The 20,356-nt window shown below is 40.8% G+C and overlaps 1 long non-coding RNA gene across 1 annotated transcript; it reads left to right on the top strand.

Moving 5' to 3' along the window:
• Positions 1-2,542: 2,542 nt before the first annotated feature.
• Positions 2,543-18,824, top strand: LOC108431995. The gene is made up of 2 exons (XR_001858193.2): positions 2,543-2,633; positions 18,388-18,824. It is a non-coding gene; the product is annotated as an uncharacterized LOC108431995 (long non-coding RNA).
• The last annotated feature ends 1,532 nt before the right edge of the window (positions 18,825-20,356 follow it).

Below are 20,356 nucleotides of genomic sequence, written 5' to 3'. Positions count from 1 at the left end.
GAAAGGTACATACAGGTTTTGTAGCAACATATGCTGCCATCCAAGCAACGTCTTTTTCAGGGACGTCCCTGCTTATTTCAGCAAGACAATGCCAAGCCACATTCTGCACGTGTTATAACAGCGTGGCTTCGTAGTAAAAGAGTGCGGGTACTAGACTGGCCTGTCTAGTGTGGCGCATTATAAAATGTGTGGCGCATTATGAAGCGTAAAATATGACAACAGAGACCCCGGACTGTTGAGCAACTGAAGTTGTACATTAAGCAAGAATGGGAAAGAATTCCTCCTACAAAGCTTCTATAATTAGTGTCCTCAGTTCCCAAACACTTATTGAGTGTTGTTAAAAGGAAAGGTGATGTAACACAGTGGTAAACATGCCCCTGTCCCAACTTCTTTGGAATGTGTTGCAGGCATCAAATTCAAAATGAGTGAATATTTGCAAAAAACAATAAAGTTTATCCATTTGAACATTAAATATCTTGTCTTTGTAATGTATTCAATTGAATATAGGTTGAAATGGATTTGCAAATCATTGTATTCTGTTTTTGTTTATGTTTACACAACGTCCCAACTTCATTGGAATTGGGTTGTGTATGAAATCTACTAGTATTTAATTTGGCCACTTTTGTGCATGCCCTACTGCCACTTTAACTCTTCTATGCTTTCTGTCTTAACTCTTCAATCCTTCCAGTGAATTACAGCTGTGTCCTCCAAACAAACGATGTTCCCAAAGGTGTTACTGGCATTATGTTACCTTTCAAAGACACATTAACATTAACACAAGAAAGCCAAACACGCATTAGCTGCATTGCAAATTTGTTTCTTCTGTGTGTCTAAAGGGGCTAAAGAGGATATTTCAGAGGTTACTAGTTATATGATAATCAACTTGCATGAAAGGAATGTTCAGGGAGAATAAGTAAAAAGAGGTTCCAAAGGTAGAGTTATAGAGAAATGCTAACTCCTACCAATTGTGCAAGACCTGGTAGACCATCAAAATTGTCACAATCAGATAACAGTACTAAGTTTTTGACCATGATGGATAGTAGAAAATCAAGCTCCATGCTGCCTTGCTTATTTGAGATTACCAAGATCACGAGAAGCAGATAATGTAAGACTGCAGATTTCTTTGAAAAACTGAAAGCAAGTCTCCTGAATGAAATGTAAGCTGTAGTAAAGGTCAAGGGTGGGCAGACTAAATGCAAAAAAATTATTGATATTATATTTTGTTGTTGAGGCTACTGTGTAGTTTGTAATGCTGGGGAGCGATGATCCAAACTCGGGGTCAACACAGTCCAGGGTTGTATAGCCAACATGGATCAAATGTGGAAAAATGAACACAGGGATAAACAAACACCAAACAAACACCAAACAAACACCAAACAATCCAAACACTTCAAACACTACAAGCTGCACAAACAATATAAAGACCAACAATCAACTAGGGAAAAACACAGGGCTTAAATGCAACAGGGATAACAAGGGATAACAGGACACAGGTGGAAAACACAGGTGGTAACAACCAGGGGCGGAGTCTGAAAACAAGGGTGCCAGACTGGGAAGATAAATGAAAGCACATTGACACATAAACAAAAGCACATGGAGGACCAAGCATATGGATAACTGGGAGGTGGCAATCATGACATAGCTATTTGCTAAATATGTTGCTAATTCTTTTTTTTTCCTGATACTGAAAAATTAAGAACAGGCACTCAGTGGAAATTAAATAAATGCATTGGTGGTTTCTAACATTTGCACAATACTTTATATATAATCAGTTTTATTTATTTATTCATATACATAGTTATATACTATGTAATTAAAAATAGTGACTGTTTCAGTGGTCAGCCCATTAATCACAATTGTTAGCAGTGGATATACTGCATGCCTTCTACTGCTAAAAATCATCTCCTTTTTTTCTCTACAATCTCTACACTCAGCAGTGACATGCTTTAAGTATTATATCTCACCTTTAATTTAATTCTATTGGTGACAGCATCTGTACAGCATTTTAGAACTGAGCTGAAATACTAACTGGGTATAAAAAACATTTTTGTGCTAATAAAGCCCTTCAGCAAATTCAATTAATGGAGAGTCATATATGACTTTATAATGATTAAAAGTTGTTTAACACTGAGACTTTATAATAAGTTATAATAAAAAAAATAAACATAACATCCAGAATGATCAGATCTTGTGGCAGATAACTTGACAAGAAATTACTTTATATAGACAATAACTTTATATTATATAAACTACAAAAATACCATTGTGGTTTAATTGTTTTAAATGTTACAATTCGCACTATATTGTTATTATTGAATGAAATTACAACAATTATTAATGGAATGATTCAAAACTTTTGAACAGGTGTGTACACACACACATCGGTAATACCGTGCTTCCCTGCCTTATTGCCTGCTAAAGCAGAATAGCACACTAACTTACACACACAATCATTTTTCACTGTGTTAATACAGGGTATGGTGTGGTTATGTAAGCAGCCAGATGCTTGCCCTTCCGCTTCCTCTTTGGCCGCAGCGTGGAGCTGTACTACAGGCACAATCCACTCCACACTGCCCTGGAGAGGCTGAGCAGGAGTCTCACTGTTACTGCGTCAGAGTGGAGAGAGAGTGTGTGTAAGTGAGAATGAACACTGTGCTGCAATTCATAAGGGGAGTGAGTGAGTGAAGGGATGGGGAAGTAGTGCAGTGCTGAGATGAATCAGACAGACATTAGATAACCACACACACACTCACACACAGAAATTGTGGTTAAGGATGGCACTGATCTGATGGACTGGATGGAAATGGATTGGATATCGGAGGGCAAAAAAGAACTAATTCTATCCAATCCTGTAACAAATCTAGTCTGAAATAGCACACACTGATATTATGCAATGTCACGGTGTTAGTAGTCCAAACATGATCATGTAAAGAGAATGGGCCTCATTCACCAACTGTTCTTAAGAAATTTCTTCTTAAAACCCATTTATGCCGTTTTCACTTTTATGCATATTCACCTCAGAATCTACACATACTCAAGAGCACAAAGGTGAAAACAGTTCTGCGGTTCAAGAACACGTCATGAACCTTGCTTTTTCTTAGGACCTTTCTCAAGAAGAAATTTAGGCCCAATGTCTGGGTACAACTTAATATAAATCATCGCAAATATCTAAAGAAAAAATTATGCCATTGTTCATGTCACATACATTATATGGTCAAAAATACTGGGACTCCTTTACATTACAACTACAAGAGTTTTATGACATCCCATTCTAAATCCACAGGCATTAATATGGAGTTGGTTCCTCCTTTTGCAACTACAACGGTTTCCAAGATTTTGTAGAAATCTTCCCACAAGAGTATTTATGAGGTCAGACACTGATGGTGGATGAGAGGGCCTGGCTCACAATCACCGTTCTAGTTCAACCCAAAGATTTCATGCAGTTGAGGTCAGAGCTCTGTGCAGGCCTGTCAAGTTCTTCCACACCAAACTCACCCAACCATGACTTTATGGATCTTTGTGCCCTGGGGCTCAGTCATGTTGGAAAAGAAAAGGGACTTCCCCAACTGTTCCCACAAAGTTGGAAGCATACAATTGGTCAAAATGTCTTGGTATGCTGAAGACCTAAGATTTCTCTTCACTGGAACTAAGGGGCCTAAGACAACCCCTGGAAAACAACCCACAGCATTATGCCTCCTTCGCCTAAGTTTAGAGTTGGCACAGTACTGTCAGGCAGGTATCGTTCTCCTGGCATTTGCCAAACCTAGACTCATCCATTAGACTGCCAGATAGAGAAGCGTGATTTGTCACTGCACAGAATACGTTTCCACTGCTCCAGATTCCAGTGGCGGCGTGCAGACACTTGGCATTGTGCATTTTTATTGTGCAATTTGGAACTCTTTACTGAGTGATTCAACAGAGGATAGGCACTGTGTGCTTTAACACTTCTCAGCCTGCTCTGTGAGTTTGTGTGGCCTAACATTTTGTAGCTAAGCTGTTGTTGCTCCCATTTCACAATAATAGCACTTACAGTTGACAAGGGGCAGATTTAGCAGGACAGTAATTTCACAAACTGACTTGTGGCAGAGCCATGTTTGAAGTCCATGAGCTAATCAGTATGACCCATGCTACTGCCAGTGTTTGTCTGTCAACACTGCAAGGCTATGTGCTTAATTTTATTCACTTGTTAGCAATGGGTGTGGCTGAAATGCCTGAATGCAATAATTAGGAGGGATGTTGCAATACTTTTGCCCATATAATGTATATGCTGCTTAAAATTTTAGCACCCCAGCTTTGAATTCCTTCATGCATCCTTTTGTTAGCTGTTTATTTCTCCCTGAAAGGAGAAGACTGTTTGAGTAGTTTGAGTATGCTTACTATTAGCTGCTCATCTAGCTTCCTTATAGTTTCCTTATACTATTCTAAAGCAAAGTGCAGCAATTGAAAATAGCTCATTGTAATATTTAGTAGTTTTTAAAGAAAAAAAATATCAGCATGGCATCAGATCATACTCAAGGTTTCAATATCAGTACCAGAAAATAAGAAGTGGTGTAGTGTCTTCTGTAATCGTGGTTCTAAATGGTCTGCTGCTGCTGTCTCTGTGTGTGTGTGCAAGTTGATCAGACAGAATGAAGTGGGTTAGAGTTGAGAGATTTAAGGCATGCTCTGATCACACTCCATCAGACACACAGACAGAAGGCTGATTATAGAAAAACTGACTTATGCTTACAAATACATACACTGCCAGTTCATTAGGTACACCTTGTTGCTACATTCACTGGTCACCCTACCAGAAATATATAGATGCACTTCGTAGGTTTACAGATATTGAGCCCATCAGTTACTGCACAGTTTATCACCCATGGCCCTGTCCATCAGTGTACCAACATAGGACCAGCACTGACTAGATCTTTTTTGGGAGGTGGACCATTCTCAACACATCAGTAACAACACTGTTTACACTTACTGGCCATTTATTTTGACCCTCCTACTTTGTTGGTCTGCCTTGTAAGTTCACAGTTAAGAGTACATGGCTTATCTTTTCCTGTGTTAGTTATCCACTTGGTCTTAATCGGTAGTCTGTTTTTGATGACAGGAGTGGTTTCTGGCTGAATTATTTGGTTAGTGGACTATTCTCAACTCAGCAGTTGAGGTATGTAAGAATCTCAGCCTTGTATATTCACAGTACTATACACACACTTTCTTGCCTCTACTATGTTTGCGCCACTGCTGTTCTAAGAATGGTTATAAAATAATGAAATAATTTTTGATCAAAGGTAATCCTATGGTGGTCTCTTTCCTTTGATGGTGAGGTAAAGGGGAGCTGCAACAGATGAGTTACACTCAGTAACTTTACATCTACTAAATGCATCCATATCCAGTTTCTTCTGTGCTTTTTCCACAATGCGTTGAGTAAATAAGCAAGTGTTTGCTCAAAAAATGGGTCTATTTTGCCTTAGGAGCTGATAGGATGAAACTCAGAGTCTTAAGAGAGTCGCTTACCTGTGATCCTATAATGCAGATTCAGCCAGCAGTTTAACAACGTCACTGCAAAGAAAGACGTGTTTGCTCAGTAGTCAAACCAACATTTCCACAGTCAAGCAGCATACAAATGCACTTACATATGCAGGCTCAACAAATTTTAGCTGGGGAAGTAAGGTGGATGCTGTACTACAGAGCAAAGAAGAAAGAATCTCTATCTAGGAACTTAACACTGGTTTCATGCAAAGCTTGTATAAGACAAACAAGCAGAAATTAGTCCATCATGAATGTCTGTCTTTGTGTTTGTCTAGAAGGAATCAAGTCACAGATATATATTATCATGCTAAAGTTAGAGACTAACCTTCATTTATTCAATTTCCAGTCAAAACAGCCATTAAGTACAAATAATTTATTTTTATGTGCTAGGGAAAAAAGCAGAAATCACACTGAACAGAAAAATACACAGAAGCCTCGAGAACTTAATATAATAAACATTTTTCAGTATTCTAAATATCTAACCTGTGCTTTTATTACAACTTTCACTCCTTTGAGCAGACATGCTTTCAGTATTTCAAAGAAATCTACAGGATTATTTTTCCACACCTCGTATGTTCAGTCTTTGCATTTTTTCCACGCCTCCAAAGGTTAGTTTGTGCAAGTAAATGCAAACACATTCTGTGATGCTGAGGTCTGGAGTCCATTGTCCCAAGAACACCAGCAGCTTCTTTATTTGGTTTGCAAATTTCCTTCTTTTTGACTATAACCTTTTATTGATTTTAATTGTTAAAGCATCTGTTTCATTTTCTGTTAACATGGTTAAAAGTACATAAAGACATAAAATGATAACAACTGCCAAATCATCTGCACATATAGACAGCGTGCTGCACATCTTGCACTTTCTGCGTAGCTCATTGCACATCTTGCACATCTGGACACTTTATTGGGTACAATATATGCACATATTTATGTATTCATTCTGTGGACATTATATGCCGTCATCTGTAAATTTTGGTACAGTCATTATTGCACTGCATCTCTCATCTCAGGTTATAGATATTATCACAGTCTGTGGTATTTTTTTCTTCTATTTGTATATATACCTGTAGATAGGATCTGGTCTATTTATTCTTCTTATATGTCTACACCCATTTACAGTTAGTGTATAGTGTTCTGTGTGTGTTACTGGTTGCTAAATTTAAATCAATAGTATCTATCTATCTATCTATCTATCTATCTATCTATCTATCTATCTATCTATCTATCTATCTATCTATCTATCTATCTATCTATCTATCTATCTGTCTGTCTGTCTGTCTATCTATATATCTATCTATCTATCTGTCTGTCTGTCTGTCTATCTATATATCTATCTATCTATCTGTCTATCTATCTGTCTATCTATCTATTTCAAATCAAAGGAGCTGCTGGTGATCTCAGAAAAATGGACTGGCCACTTAAGAGCCCAGACCTCAACATCACTAAATGAGTTTTAAATGATTTGGTTCTACTTCATTTCTTCACATCAAAATATACATATTTGCATAACTTGTGCTTAATTGCTGTTGGGTAGTCTCTGACTTTTACACAATACTGTATGTTTAAAGATATGTGTGCAGTGTTGTGTGTTAATATGTATTGACACTTATATGCATGTTTTCTCTTCTTTATTTATTTTCAATATCACAATTAATATTAAAAACTAATTTCATTGATTTGGCAATGAACTGTAATTCAATGAAAGAAATGTAATGAAAGAAACGTAATTCCTTTTAACAAAGACAGAGACAGAGAGAGAGAGAGAAAGAGAGAGAGAGAACTCTATACACTCACACTAACACACACATACGCTCCTGCTCGCAAACTGAAGACGTCATAGCCAATTAAGTCATAGCCAATTAAGTCTCCAGGAAAAGCCAAACAGCACATTTGCTAAACACACTCACACTCACACACACACACACACACACACACACACACATGCTTTGTGTATCTGCAGTGATTTTGCACTCAGCTCCTCCACAGAAGAGATCTACCACATTTGCTCCTTATAATTTTCTGTATTTACTGAAACAAATGGAATGAATGAAAATCTGGAACATTATGAGACATTTTACTATAATTAGGGGTGACGGAAGTGTGAATCACAAGAGGGAAAGAATGACAGCAACAATATCATTTCTCAAAACCATGATGATGGCCTTTAAAAAACATGAGCAGGCAGTGCCAATGTTGGGTTGGCTTAGCTGATCAGAGCAGAGAGAGTCGAGAAAAAAAATTCAAGTGCAACACAAGTACAGAAGGTCAGCATCATATAGAGCTGTAAACATGTCCCACTGCACCATGATCCATCAACTTGAAGTTTGAAGGATATTAGAATTTTAATCTATTACATTAAAATGCAGGGTTGGCCTTATTGAAATGTGACACTTTTCAAAATTTATGTGCTTAGAAAGTAAAACTTGGTGAATTGATTTTATTCTCTATATTCCACTTCTGTAAAGAATCATACCAAAATAATCAAATTGAATGCAATATCATGGTGCACTGAATAATTTCCTAAAAATCATAATCAAATCTAATAACTGGATCAGAGTTTTAATCTCCTGCACAATACACACTGAACATGAATCAAAAGCTCGTGACACACTCTAGCAATCCAGTGTGTAGACTCTATGCTGTTTCTTGGTTGGCCTGACTGACCCCCTCCCTCCTCCCAATGAGATGATGTCAGACTGTCACATTTGGCACATGTGTCAACTGCTAAGAAAGGACAGCTCACACTGTGTGCAACCTATGAGGGAAAAAAAGGTTCAATGGAGAAGGTAGAAGTGATGAAAAAAGAAAGAAGAATGAGCAACCAATGAACATAAGGACATAGATAGATTTTATTTTTATATTTATTTTATTATAATTTTTTATTTTGTGTTACTGTCACATTTACTCTTGTTAAATGTTTATACACCCTTCATTTATTCAATTTCCAGTCAGTTATTTTAGAAATATTACACACTCAAAAAAGATGGTTCTTCAGGGGCTCTTTAGTAAAGAAAGTGGTTCTGTATGGAACCATGAAAACACAAAGAAACCTTTTGCATAATGAAAGTGTTCTTCAGGTTGATGGAGAATGTGCTGTACATGAAATGGGTTCTACATAATACAGAAAAGGTTCTTCTATTGTCACAGGCTTGACATCGTAACAATAAAAGAACCCTTTCTGGTGCTATCTAGGTGCTTTATCGTAAGGTTCTATATGGAACCATATACAGCACATTCTCCGTCAATCTGAAAAGCCCTTTCACGAGGCAAAGAACCCTTTAATCATGCAAAGGCTTTTTTAATTGTTCATGGTTCTATAGAGAATCATACTCTTTACTAGAAGAACCCTTCAAGAACTTATTTTTTAAGTTTGTGGGGAGATTACATATAAAATGATCCACTTGCATATATATATATATATATATATATATATATATATATATATATATATATATATATATATATATCTAACAACTGCCAAATCAAAGGAGCTGCTGGTGATCTCAGAAAAATGGACTGGCCACTTAAGAGCACACATATGTGTATATATACACACATACATACACACACACACACACATATATATATATATATATATATATATATATATATATATATACACATACACACACACATACACATACACATAGACATACACAAAATGCAACCAACTTCTAAGGCTGAACTTTGGATTACTTGGAAAATTTGAAAGCAAGTCTCTCTAAAAAAGGAAACTAATAAAAGCAAAGGCTGAACACACTAAATACTGAAAAAAAGTCATATTTAGTTGTTGAGGCGTCTGTGTAATTTTCTGTTAAAATATGTTTTCTCTGTTTTTTTCTGATACTGAAAATGAATGACTTGTACATAATGGAATTTTTGAAAATTAAATCAATGAATTGTTGCTCGTTTCGTACAGTACTCTACATACATGAATGCACTCTCACTCTTCTGAGTCTCTGCCATACTCACATAACTGCATGCTTATTGTTGAGTTATAAACCTCAATATTTACTACACTGCATGAGGACTGAGAGAAGTCACTGACTCCATTTAATTAAGAATCATCACAAACATATACTGACACTACATTAAAGAAAAAAATAAACAAATAAAAGTACAAACATAATTCAGGTTTCAAGACAGCGAGAGCAGCTGCTGCTACTGTTTTAATTTTACAGATCACTGTGTCCAGCCATTAGGGGTGTACTTTGTGTACTTCTGGTGCCGGTCCCAAGCCCGGATAAATGGTGAGGGTTGCATCAGGAAGGGCATCCGGCATTAAACCTCCGGTGCCAAAACTATCATGCGGATCACAAATATGATTGCCATACCGGATCGGTCGAGGCCCGGGTTAACAACGACCGCCTGCGGTGCTGTTGACCAGTAGGGTGCCGGTGGAAATTGGACTACTGTAGGTCGAAGACCATCAAAGAGGAGAGGAGGAAGGCGGGTTAGAAGGCAGTGAGAGAGAAGGAAAGGCAGGAGTGTGGAGGTTAGAGTAGAACATAGGGACAATGACTGGTAAAGGCAGAGAGCTTGCAGACATGATGGAGAGAAGGAAGGTTGATATTCTGTGTGTCCAGGAGACCAGATGGAAAGGAAGCAAGGCCAGGAACATTGGAGGTGGATTCAAACTGTTCTATCATGGTGTAGAGAGGAAGAGAAATGTAGTAGGCATAATCCTAAAGGAACAGCTTGTGAAAAGTGTTCTGGATGTAAAGAGAGTGTCAGACAGGATCATGAGCCTGAAGTTGGAGGTTGATGGTGTAATTTTGAATGTGGTCAGTTCATATGCACCACAGGTTGGTTGTCAGTTAGAGGAAAAAGAGGAATTTTGGAGTAAGTTGGATGAAGTGGTAGATGGTGTCCCTAGAGAGGAGAGATTAGTGATTGGTGCAGACTTCAATGGACTTGTTGGTGAAGGGAACAGAGGGGATGAAGAAGTGCTGGGTATGTATGGTGTGCAAGACCAGTGGTTGTAGATTTTTCAAAGAGAATGGAAATGGCTGTGGTGAACACGTATTTTCAGAAGAGGGAAGAACACAGGGTGACATACAAGAGTGGAGGGAAGTGCACACAGGTGGATTATATCCTTAGCAGGAGATGCCACCTAAAGGAGATTGGAGATTGTAAAGTGGTACCAGGGGAAAGTGTAGCAATTCAGCATAGGGTGGTTGTCTGTAGAATGAGATTAGAAACAAAGAAGAGGAAGAGACAGTTGGTGGTGGAATGAGAAAATCCAGGAGAGTATTCAGAAGAAGAAGGCAGGTAAGAAAAAGTGGGATAACCAGAGAGATGAAGGAAGTAGGCAGGAGTACTGTGAGGCTAGTCGCATAGTGAAAAGAATGGTGGCAAATGCAAAGCTCAGGCCTATGATGAGCTGTATGAGAGGCTGGACAGTAAAGAAGGAGTAAAGGACTTGTAAACAGAGAGATAGAGCTGGAAAGGATGTACAGCAGGTTAGGCTGATAAAGGATAGAGAGGGAAATGTACTAGTGAGTGAACAGTGAGCGTTGAGTAGATGGAAGGAGTACTTTGAAGAACTAATGAATCAGGAAAACAAGAGAGAGAGAGGAGGACAATGGGGGGAGAGATAGTGGATCGGGAAGTGCAGAGAATTGGTAAGGTGGAAGTGAGGGCAGCTTTAAAAAGGATGAAGAATGGAAAGGTCCAGTTGGTCCAAGGTCCAAGTTGGTCCAGATGACATACATGTGGAGGTATTGAAGAAGGCAGTGGACTTTTTAACCAGGTTGTTTAACAAAATCCTGGAGAGTGAGAGGATGCCTGATGAGTGGAGAAGTAGTGTACTGGTCCCCATTTTTAAGAACAAGGGTGATGTGCAGAGCTGCAGTAACTACAGAGGTATAAAGTTGATGCGCCACATGAAGGTAGGGGAAAGAGTTGTTGAAGCAAGGCTAAGGCGAGAGGTTCAGATCAGTGAGCAGCAGTTTGGTTTCATGCCCAGAAAGAGTACAACAGATGCAATTTTTGCATTCAGAGTGTTGGTAGAGAAGTACAGAGAAGGTCAGAAGGAGCTACATTGTGTCTTTGTGGATCTAGAGAAGGCATATGATAGGATGCCAAGAGAGGAACTGTGGTATAGTATGAGAAAGTCAGGTGTAGCTGAAAAGTATGTTAGAGTGGTGCAGGACATGTATGAAGATAGTGAGACAGTGGTGAGGTGTGCAGTTGGAGTGACAAATGGTTTCAAGGTGAATGTAGGGTTACATTAGGGATCAGCTTTGAGCCCCTTCTTGTTTGCAATGGTGATGGACAGGTTGACAGATGATGTCAGGCAGGAGGCTCCATGGACCATGATGTTTGCAGATGACATTGTAATCTGTGGTGAGACTAGAGAGCAGGTGGGAGAGAATCTGGAGAGGTGGAGGTTTGCACTGGAGAGGAGAGGAATGAAGGTCAGTAGAGACAAGACGGAATACATGTGTGTGATAGAGAGGGAGGCAGGTGGAAAGGGGAAGATGCAAGGAGTAGAGGTCGTAAAGGTGGATGACTTCAAATATCTTGGGTCAACCATCCAGAGCAATGGACAGTGTAGAAAAGAGGTGAAGAAGAGGGTGCAGGCAGGATGGAGTGGGTAGAGACGGATGTCAGGGCTGATGTGTGACAGAAGGATAGCAGCAAGAGTGAAAGGGAAGGTTTACAAGACAGTAGTGCCTCCTGCTATGATGTATGGTTTGGAGACTGTGGCTCTGTCTAAAAGACAGGAGGCTGAGCTGGAGGTGGCGGAGATGAAGATGCTGAGATTTTCGTTGGGAGTGACAAGGATGGACAAGATTAGAAATGAGCAGATCAGAGGGACAGTGAAGGTGGAGCAGTTTGGAGATAAAGCCAGCGAGGCCAGGTTGAGATGGTTTGGACATATGTTGAGGAGGAATAGTGGATATATATTGGTCAAAGAATGTTGGAGATGGAGCAGCCGGGTAGAAGGAGAAGAGGTAGACCTCAGAGAAGGTTTATGGATGTAGTGAAGGTGGACTTGGAGATGGTTGGTGTAAAAGTAGAGGAGGCAGTGGATAGGGCAAGATGGAGGCAGATGATCCGCTGTGGCGACCCCTAAAGGGAGCAGCCGAAAGAAGAAGAAGAGGAGTGTCACACAAGCAAGTCTTTTTGACATTATTTAAAAAATCAACATGAATGAAACAAAATGTGTGATACTTTGCAAATGTAGTTTGAGCAATGCTAACCTGGCAGCTATAAGATTTTTCTTGTTACATTAGCCTCATAGCTGCAGCGTAAGCAAACAACCACATGTCAAGGCTGATTCATTACGTTTGGGGGACAGTTGTGTTGATTCTTGACTGAACAATTGTTTTAAGAAGTCTGTGTTGTGCTGTGTCTGTAGCAGTGTGAGCTATGGGCCTGCAGTCATTAGTCTGCTGGTTAATATTTCAGTGTGCTTGGCGTGCAGTCTGTTCAGCAGTTTGCTCCAACTCGGCCACGTGATGCCTTTGCCTGGGGACTCAACCAAGACTGACCTCTAGAGACCAGGCAGAGGAAAAGGCACTGGCCGAATTGCACCATGCATGTTTCTGCCATGCACTGCTGATATTTCCAATAGGCTTAACCCTTTAAACTGCAGGCTTATTTTTGAGTTATAAACCTCAAGATTTACCATTCAATATTTACTTGAGAAAGAATATTGTATAAAATCTGAGAAAATCACTTAATCAGGGATCTTCACTAATGATAAAAATATGCTGAATACATATTACTTAAATAATAGTGGGATACAGACAATGAAAACAATACACCAAGCTGTTTATAGCCTGAATGTGTTTTTTGATTGATATTAAAACATTCCAATTCATAACAGTTGACCCTCAGACCAAAACATTACAAATTTTTGACACATGACACATTTTTACATATCTAGAAACTACTTTAAATGATTTAGTATATACTATTCAATACTTGGTATACTCTTAGCAAAAAGAGTTTCATATAGTACCAAAAAAAGTGTTTATTATTCAAGGGTTGTTAATTATGCAAAGGGTTCTTTGAGTTGAGAACCATAATTTTTAAGAGTGTACCTGCTATGAAACTCGTTTAAAGCTTAAGGGGCTCAACAGCAAAACAGAAAATAATATATCTGATGAGATCACTCTGATCCAAGCCACATTCACATCTCAAGCAGCATTTTCAGCGAATCATCATATAACAGCACATCTACACTGATCAGATAAACAGGAAAGACAAATTGGCACATCATGTTCACATCAGAGTTGGAAAGAGTACAGAAAGAGCTGCAATATTTGTCAGAGAAAGAGAAAGAGCTTGTGAATACAAACCATCATCGTGGAAAAAACACAGGAATCATCTGCCACTGGTACACTTACAGGACCATCTTTTCATAGAAGCTACCACTGTATGAAAAGGACAGTTTGTTAATGCTGCATAAAACATCTATTTGGTTTGTTGAAAATTAAACAAGAAAAACAAGAAAGACAAATTGCTACATCGTTGTTCATTTTAAATGCTGTCTAAAGATGCATACAGTGCACAAATAACACAATTAATCATAAAACATACACGCAGGTGAAAATACATTTTCTTACAAGATATAATGACTCGGGCAGAAGTAAAAGTAGCCTAGAAAATAATGTTTTTAAGTCCTGTGTTACTTATAGAACTGCAATAGAATATCTTAATGCATCTATCAGAATACTGAAAAACTGAAATTTGTTGGGTGCTGCTCTTCTCTTTTCGGATCCGTTTGGTCTAAAATAAAATGTTGAAAGCTGATATGTGTGAGCAATCTAGGAAATGAACCAAGAGAGTAAAAGTATATACTTGAATAGAAGCTTTAGAAAAAAAAAACATCTATACCAATTCTACATGGAACTGAGCACATCTAACTAATTCCAACCCATGTTAGAAAAATTACAGTAGTGATAGAAAATAGTGCGGAAAACCATCAAGGGATGAACAGTTTTTGATGCGTGAAGAATTTGCATCAATTTTCTAGAGAAAATTCAAAATAACAGTCTGCTACTGTCTCAGTAAAGAAAATAAAACAAAAACAAAACAAAATAACATAAAAAGCATCCACTGTTTAAGTCAGCCCTGCTCTTTTCCAGCAGAATTTGACTATGGAAATGCATTCAAAACAGTAAGGAACAAATCAGACCACCTCTTACAAGCACCGTACACACCATGACAAACATGCAAACAACATAAAACTGACACTGAAGGACTACTGCCTGTCATGTGTTGAAAGTCATTCCATAATCCATTCTTGTTTGAATATGTAACTCTGAACGACGTTGTGTCTTTTCCTTGTTGTGAACTGCAGCCAGGGCTGGACTGGTAATCTGGCGTACCGGGCATTTTCCCGGTGGGCCGACAGTCCTGAGGGGCCGATGCTGTTGGATTTTTTTTTCTTCCCTTTTTTTTTAAGAGACCGGCCCACAATTTAGAGGGGGCGGCCCATTGGCCCATCTTCCATATAGACAGTGGACTGAACCAATCAGGATATAGGACGAAAGCGGCCCCACCCTCTCTCTGCGTGGTCCGCTGTAACTCCCGCTACGTTCAGTGTTGAGCGCGTATGTTAGGAGAGGCAGCATGGAGAAACACAAGCGGCAGAAAGAGAGCGGAGAAGTTACGTGCAAAGAAATTGAAGTCTCAGTGTAGATGCCGCAAAATGTGTAAAAATCACAGACGTGTTCGCTGCTGTAGCCACCACGTCCTCTGTAGGTGAAGACAGTAGCAGCAGCAGCAAACAAGGAGAGGAGCAGCCAAAGATGCAGGCTTTTGAAAGGGAAGCCGAGGGACAGACTGAGCAGGAAAGCGTAGTACGTAAGCAGGTAGTAACGTTAGGATAACACAGGGACCTTGAGGTGATGGAGGTAACGTTAGCTCTGTTACATGAGAATGATGAGCAATGGCGATTGATTAGTATCAGTATTTAGTGGTATTACATACTTCTCAAAATCTGGCACGAACCAGCTCCCTTTCATGGATCCCTCTTTTTTTCTCTTAGGAAGCCTTTGTCTCTCAGGTTTTGTTGAATGTTCGTTTTCACAAAGTAAGCAATAAGTGTGAAAATGTATTTAGTTGTAGATATTTTTATGTATATGTAAATGACAAATTATATGCATAGATCATAAAAGGCCCTGCCAATTGCATGTGGCCATGAGCATAATTAGTGGATAAGGACTAGCACACTACAGCATAACACACTAAGTACTATAATTGCCCATCCATCCATCCATCCATCCATTATCTTCCGCTTCTCCGGGGTTTGGGTCGCGGGGGCAGCATCCTAAGCAATGAGGCCCAGACCTCCCTTTCCCCAGCCACTTCCACTAGCTCTCCAAGGGGGATTCCGAGGAGCTCCCAGGCCAGCTGGGCGATATAGTCATGCCAGCGTGTCCTGGGTCTTCCCCGGGATCTCCTCCCGGGTGGACTTGCCTGTGACACCTCCCGAGGGAGGCGTCCAGGAGGCATCCTAACCAGATGCCCGAACCACCTCAGCTGGCTCCTCTCGACGTGAAGAAGCAGCGGCTCTACTCCGAGTCCCTCTCGGATGACTGAACTTCTCACCCTATCTGTAAGGGAGAGTCCAGACACCCTGCGGCCACTTGTATTTGCGATCTTATTCTTTCGGTCATTACCCAAAGCTCATGACCATAGGTGAGGGTGGGAACGTAGATCGACCGGTAAATCGAGAGCCTTGCCTTATGGCTCAGCTCTTTCTTTACCACAACAGACCAGTAAAGAGCCCGCATCACTGCTGACCCAGCACCAATCCGCCTGTCAATCTCCCGCTCCCTTGTACCATCACTCGTGAACAAGACCCCGAGATACTTGAACTCCTCCACTTGAGGCAAGAGCCTATCCCCGACCCAGAGAGGGCTCTCCACCCTTTTCTGCCTGAGAACCATGGTCTCGGATTTAGAGGTACTGATTCTCATCCCGGCCGCTTCACACTCGGCTGCAAACCGATCCAGCGAAAGCTGAAGTTCGCGGCCTGATGTCCCCAGTAGGACCACATCATCTGCAAACAGCAGCGATATGACCCTGAGGTCACCAAACCGGACACCCTCCATCCCCTGACTGCGCTTAGAAATTCTATCCATAAAAATTATGAATAGAAAGGGCAGCCCTGACGGAGTCCAACTCTCACTGGGAACGAGTCTGACTTACTGCCGGCTATGCGAACCAAACTCCAGCTTTGTTTGTACAGGGCCTGAATGGTTCGTAGCAAAGAGCCATGTACCCCGTACTCCCGAAGCACATGGCCGTAAGTCCGATGAAACGACTACAAAGTCAATCATTGAACTGCGGCCTAGGGTGTCCTGGTGCCATGTGCACTTATGGACATCCTTGTGTTCAAACATGGTGTTCGTGATGGACAAACTGTGGTTTGCACAGAAGTCCAAAAACTGAACATCACTCAGGTTCAGATCAGAGAGGCCATTCCTCCCAATCACACCCCTCCAGGTCTCACTGTCATTGCCCACATGAGCGTTAAAGTCCCCTAGTAGGACAATAGAGTCTCCAGGAGGAGCACTTTCAAGCAGCCTTCCCAAGGACTCTAAGAAGGCTGGGTACTCTGAACTGCTGTTCGGTGCATAAGCACAGACAGCAGTCAGGACCCGTTCCCCAACCCGAAGGCGTAGGGAAGCTACCCTCTCGTCCACCGGAGAAAACCCCAACATACAGGCACCGAGTCGAGGGGCTATGAGAAAGCCCACACTTGCCCGCCGTCCTCTCACCATGGGCAACTCCAGAAAAGAATAAAGTTCAGCCCCTCTCAAGGAGATTGGACCCAAAACCCAAGCTGTGTGTTGAGGTGAGCCCAACTATATCTAGCCGGTATCTCTCAACCTCGCGCACCAACTCAGGCTCCTTCCACGCCAGTGAGGTAACGTTCCAAGTTCCAAAAGCCAGTTTCAGCAACCGAGGATCAGAACGCCAAGGCTCACGCCTTCGGACACTGCCCGATCCACAAAGCACCGAACCCCTACTACTGCCCCTCCCATTGGTGGTGGGTCGATGGGATGGGGGACTCATGTAACTCCTTCAGGCTGGGCCCGGCCGGGCACCATGAGTAAATGCCCGGCCACCAGACGCTCGGGGCCCCGGTAACCCTGTTCCGGGCAGGGTACACAAGTCCTGTTTTTGTCGTTTCATAGGGGTTATTATGGATCACACTTTGTCTGACCTGTCACCTAGGACCAGTTTGCCATGGGAGACCCTACCAGGAGCTTTTGCTCCAGACAACATAGCTCCTAGGATCATTCAAGCACGCAAACCCCTCCACCACGATACGGTGGTGATCCATGGAGAGGGTACTATAATTGTACATTTGCTTCTCTGGTTGAATTTTGTTGTATTGGTCAATCTGACAGTTAACTTAGCTCTGTTTTTTGATTAATGAAAGACATTGAAGTGAGTTTATAGACTTATACAGAAGTTTTGAGTAACAAGTTACAGTAAACTCTCAAATTGGTCTATACACCAATGGACAAAAGAGACTTTGTTCTCAGTCAAGATTTTCTACTTCTCATATAGAAAGAATGAACACTTATTTTCCTTAAATCAATAAAACTTTCATACAATTGAATACAACATTCACACAAGTGAATTTCTTCATGTGTGAAACTTTAAAAAGTTGTACAACAGATTTTTGTAAATGGACAAAGAGGGGCATACATTTCCAGCAGGAAATAAAAAAGCTCTGTTGCTCATGGTCTACACTAACAATAACAACCCTTTGGACATACAGTCATCTAGGCAACATATATTTCCCTATTTTCTCTAAAACCTCACTGTTGCAGTAGAGATGTCTCACTCTGATTCCATTGTTTATGTCATAATGATCATAATATGTATTCACAGATGGAGCTGAAGTGAAAAAGGAAGAAGAGGAAGAAGGACCATCAGAGCTGGAAAGAGTACAGAAAGAGCTGCAATATTTATCAGAAAGAGAAAGAGCTTGTGAATAAAAGGTGTTTGTGGGAAAAACAAATCATCATCTGCCACTGGTACACTTACAGAACCATCTGCTAATAGAAGCTACCACTGTATGAAAAGGACAGTTTTTTATGCTGCAGATTGTTTTCTGCATCATTAATTGGTCTTGGTTCCTTTGTGCTATTGACTTTAATTCGAGAGGGTGTGTTTATGTGTGGAGAGTTGATGGGGAGGGGGAGAGAGAGAGTGAGAGACATGAGCTGGGTTTAGAGTGAGCTGTTACAGGAAAAACTCCACTTATGTATGGAGTGGCTGTTTTGTCGACAACAGATGGAAAATAAACCACGATGCCCTATGCGAAAGCTGTTTCTTTTAATAGCTGTGAGTGCTACAACATTTTCATTCCAGCTGGGGAAGTGTGCATTGCATTACAGTTCCTGTGAAGCATTTAGTGGCAGTGATGATAATATGATTTTAATATGATTTCAGAACAGCCTGCATCTGACCTGACCTCCACTGGATCCAGTCCAGGTACTGTGTCACCCAGAAAATGAAATAAGTTACAAACCAAATCATATCAAATTTATTTGTATAGCGCTTTTTACAACGGATGTTGTCACAAAGCAGCTTTACAGAATTTCGGAAAAGACAAAGATTCAACAGGACTAAGAATGTACAGAAACCCCCTGGTGGGCAAGCCAGTGGCAACAGTGGCAAGGAAAAACTCCCTCAGAACTGAGGAAGAAACCTTTGGAGGAACCAGGCTCACCAGGGGGGACCCATCCTCCTCTGGTCAAACTACCTACAATTGATTATATTACTAATATTAATAGCAGTAATATTGGTATTAGGAATAACTAGGAGTCTATGAGAACATCAGCGTAGGGTGGGCAGCTCGTCCAAGGCAGGTGGTGGCAGCTGGGGCATGGGCAGCTGGCCTGAAGTGGGTAGCAGGAGGGCTCAGCAGTCAGTCGTCCTTCAGTGTCCAGCCGGACATATGGGTGAATTGTATACTCGGAAAGAAAGCAGGTAAATGGAATTAGTTTTATTCTATCCGTTTGTACATAAACAGGGAATGTAAACATTTACAGAGTGTGGCTAACGACTCCGGCAGATCTGACTATGACAGCTTAGCTAAAAGGAGAGAACCAGAAGGACACACAGACACGGCAGCACTCTGAAACAGTTCGGCATCCCTCCGCTCCACCATCCACAAACCTGGGTGACCACGTGCGAGCAGCGGGACGACAGCACCAGCGTCTCAGTTTACTATAATTCCCTGTGTCCATGGACCCCTGGATCTGCTGCCTTTATCTAAGGGGGAACATTAGCTACCAAAAGCTAAACTGAACAAGTGAGTTTTCAGCCTAGTCTTAAAGAATAAGACTGTGTCTGAGTCCCGAACAGTTTCTGGAAGATCATTCCAGAGTTTGGGGGCTTTATAAGAAAAAGCTCTTCCCCCAGCTGAAACCTTCTGAATTCTGGGGACTATTAATAAGCCAGCACTCTGTGATCTGAGTGGTCATGATGGCTCATAATGAGAAATAAGGTCTTGCAGGTACTCAGGAGCAAGACCATGTTACACTCTTTAAAAAAGTCCAAAGGTAAAAGCTTCAGTGTTATCAAGTATGTACACAACTTTAACTAGCTTGGTAGCTACTAGTAATATTAGAAATTTCAGTTTAACTGACTGGGCTATTTTTTCCTTTTCTGCGATGAACATCTGAACAGTGCTAAAATTGATATCATGATCTATTAGTAAACTTCAACAATAGCTAATCCTCACTTACAGTCTGTCCCTAGAAAATTAACAGTAAGCAATCTTTCTGTAATGAACCTGCAGATGAAAGACCCTGGGTGGATGTTTGCCAACCAGTTAGTGAGCTCAAGTTTA

Source organism: Pygocentrus nattereri, chromosome 13, assembly GCF_015220715.1.
Source record: "Pygocentrus nattereri isolate fPygNat1 chromosome 13, fPygNat1.pri, whole genome shotgun sequence".
Classification (NCBI taxonomy): domain Eukaryota; kingdom Metazoa; phylum Chordata; class Actinopteri; order Characiformes; family Serrasalmidae; genus Pygocentrus; species Pygocentrus nattereri.
Note: the sequence above shows the minus strand (reverse complement) of the source record. Positions and strands in the feature narration are given on the sequence as shown.